This window comes from Petromyzon marinus, chromosome 1, assembly GCF_048934315.1.
Source record: "Petromyzon marinus isolate PM22_M1 ecotype Great Lakes invasive population chromosome 1, UKy_Petmar_22M1.pri1.0, whole genome shotgun sequence".
Classification (NCBI taxonomy): Eukaryota; Metazoa; Chordata; class Hyperoartia; order Petromyzontiformes; family Petromyzontidae; genus Petromyzon; species Petromyzon marinus.
The window spans coordinates 31,948,853-31,952,678 of NC_133667.1; positions in this window are offsets into that span (position 1 = coordinate 31,948,853).

Here is a 3,826-nt window from a genome sequence, read left to right on the forward strand (position 1 = left end):
TAAATCTCTAAAAACAATGTAACAGTGATCACAGGAACTGTGATTTTCAATTTAACAATAAACGATATACGTGACATGTACGACAAAATAACGTGAAAACACCACACATTTGAAACCATTGGGTTTGGCACATGATGGGGTGTTTTCACGTTATTTTGTGTATTGTCGTGGGCCAGTACATCAGGGGCCAAAGTAAATGCCACCAGGGGACGCCAGTGGCCCGCTGGCCTTGCAATGAATCACTGCTTCTGGCCCACCACTGGTAGCTTCCCATGAAGTGGTACTTACTTTTTTATCGACTCAAAGCATGATGGGCCGAGACAATCCCATGATTTGGATTAATTCTAAATGTGAATCGACAATATTGATCAATTATGACAACGCAATGTGATGACTTTCCACGACGATTGAAACTTCATGCATGAACTAAACGGCGATATAAAGTTATAAAATAAGACTTTGCCCCTCTATGATGCATTACTATCTTGCAGAGGCCAACATGATGGGTATGAGTTCTGGCCCGAGTTCTGGCCCGAGCCCTAACACGAACGTTAAACCCACTTATATTTTATTATTAAGGATTATATGGCACTCATTAGCAGCTCGTGACATTTACACTAGATGGGGCTGTTGTGAGTGACCTCTGAAAAGATGGTGTTCTAATTAAGAAAACCCTCGTCATGTTATTGGCCTTCCCGTAAAAGTGATACAACTGTCTTATCTACCAACGGCAGGCATTCATGAATGATACGAAACAAAACAATAAAGCACTCAAATGCTGTCCGCATGACCCTCAAGTCCACACTACACAACAAAGCACGTAACCATGGAGTCAACATTTGGGGGGGACCAAATCTTCCAGGGGGTCCGGGGTCCGGGGACCCCCCCAGAAAAAAAAAATCAAAATTTGAAAACTAATTTCCTGCCATTTCCTGCCATTTCCTGCCTAAAATCTTTCAAAATTCACTAACGCATCGGATGGACTTTTTATTTATTTTTACAATAATTTCAAATAGTGTATTGTATTACATTGCTCTGTTTTTACCTTTTCTTGTCTCATTGTATATCATGGCAGAGATTAGGGATTAATAAAGTACAACCATAACCACAATCATATCAACATAAATCTATTTTATAGCAATATATTGGGGGGGGGGCATTTTGAGCATATTTGAATATTGGGGGGGGGGGGGACACATCCATCCCCCCCCATGTATATATAAACACATTCCTGCGGAGGGAGCTGGTAGGAACGTTGGGTTACTCGGTCAATGGCCAGGGTCAACGGCGGCACCACGTGGTGTATTCCGCACAATATTCCCGACTGTGAGGGCGGGCACAAGCCGGCGTAAGTAGGTTAAACATTGAGTTTTATAAGGGCACCACGGGGTGACCAGCCCCTCCCCACCCAGCCCCTCCCCACCCTCCCCACCCAGCCCCTCCCCTCCCCACCCTCCCCTCTCCACTCAGCCCCACCCCCCCCCCCCCCCCCCCATTTTTGGATGCACGACGGACGGACGGACACAATAATCCCCTGTGGGCTGGTGTAACCAGGAGGTTCCTACCAGTATAATTACGGCCTTGCTCCACAACCCCTTTGACACTGCCAAAATCCGTGACCTGCTATGTTTGCACAGTGCACCCTAGCGTTGTGGACATCGCAATTACAGCCATTGGCGTCTTTTTCACCGCCCTGAATGGGACTCAAACGGCGTGGCTACAATGCTAGAAGCTCATCGCCATAATTGAAGGGAAATCTCTCACTCGGACACCTTCACAGCTGCCCCGAGACCTCACCGAGGCACACATCATTAGGCAATTCACGTTGAAAGAATCATTATATATTCAAAAAATGCAAACAACAACAAAACAATTTCTAGAAAAGTATTGTTATAAACATAATAACTTCTCATCTCCTGCTGCTTGGTGAGGCGGCGCCCCAACGCCCATAGTGGACGAACCGCGCCTGATGGCACTATTATTCAAAATCTATGATACTGAAAATATTATAATTGTTTCAAGTATAACGTATTTAAATAATTGATGTTTGCGTGTAGCATAATATCACACTGTTACACATTGTATTATTGTACTGTAGTATTGTGTGCATTATCTAATAATGTAGTATTACAATCGTTTCGATTTAAATTTTGCATGCCATTATTTCCCTCTGTTCCACTACGTTGCATTTGTTAATATATTCTTATATAATAGTGATACATCATAGTTGAAATTACTTACAGAATTAATACAAATCCCAGTTATGGAGTGAACCAACCCAATCACCCCCCTTCGGTCGATACAATTATTACCACTTTGTAGAAATTAAAACAACCCTCGTTCTATACAATATACTCGTTCCCATTAGACACGTAACATTTCCACCACTATCTCCGGGCCGTAAGCAGACGATAAGCAACTAAATGCAAGCGTAATCGTGCATTTCCATCAACATATCTGTCAAACTATATGGTTTACCCCATATTCTTGTCCAGGGAAATTGAGTTAAGGTCCACACGACGTACAGCCGTTGCAATACGGACTAACATTTTTTGTCTATTTGTTTGTGTTTTTCCCTTGTGATGGGACTTTGTAGGATGAACGTTGAGATTTCTAAGGGTACGGAGTAATAATAAAAAGAATAATTACAAAAACAAAGCGCTTTTCATCAATGATCTCAAAGCGCAGTACAGGACACAGCAGCAGCAGCAGCAGACACTCAGCATGAAAATAATTAGAGAATAAATATGTTAAGAATCATTTACTAAATTAACTCAAAGTTGAATAAGCGGAAGCGTATAAAAAGGGTTTAATGCGCATTTTTAAAAACAAATTCCACAGGCTCAGAGCTCCCTTTGATATCTCGTAGAAGAGCGTCCCATAGCCTGGGGACTACACGGGAAAAATCTCGGTCACCCATAGACTGAAACCTCGACCTTGGCAATACAGAGAAGCTCTGCATCACCAGAGCTTAGGGCCCTTGATGGGACATGTGGGTGCACCACCTCAATGGGGCAAGACCCAATAATATCTGAATTGGTCTGTAATAAGGTAGGCATCAATATTGTTCATTATACAGGTTTGTTTTAGGGTTAGATCGCGTAAATATATAAATGTGTCATCATGGGACCTCCTTTGCCAGTACCAGTGATAACATATGCATTATCTTTGAAACTGATTGGTCCACACCGGAGACAGCTTTCTTTTGAGCCTCGTTGCAGCGTCTTTTGGCGTCCTCTGGTCTAACACCGTTTGGGACTAGGCTCAAAAGAAAGCTGTCTCTGGTGTGGGCCAATCAGTTTCAAGGACAATGCCAATATATTATCAGTGTGTTTTTGTTTGAATTCTGACCACAAGTATTGTGGTTAATGCAGGCATGATTCCTTGTAAAAGGTTTCAGTTTAGTGTTTTAACATCTTAACACTTGTTTTGTTGCCAGAAAAAAAGGGGAAAACCTATTCTCATGTAAATGTGTCGTTAAACCCGCCACCACCCAACACAGCCCAATTAGTGAGGTTTGTCACGTAAACGGAACATGCCAACTCGTTACTACTACTGTACACGCGTGGTGGCGGGGTATAACGACACATTTATAAAAAAAAAACATGTATTATGGATGATATTGTTCGCGAAAGCCGACAGTAACGTGTTAAAAAAAATCACTATTGTTATTATCGTATAATATTCACGCGCAAGTGCATTTCCCACACCGCATAGGCGACGTGGCGCGTAGCCCCCCAAAGCTCGCCCTCGTCCAATGGGCGACGCGCACGGCTCGACTCTCCTCACGTGATCGCGCCACGACCAATAGGAATCAAACGGAGCT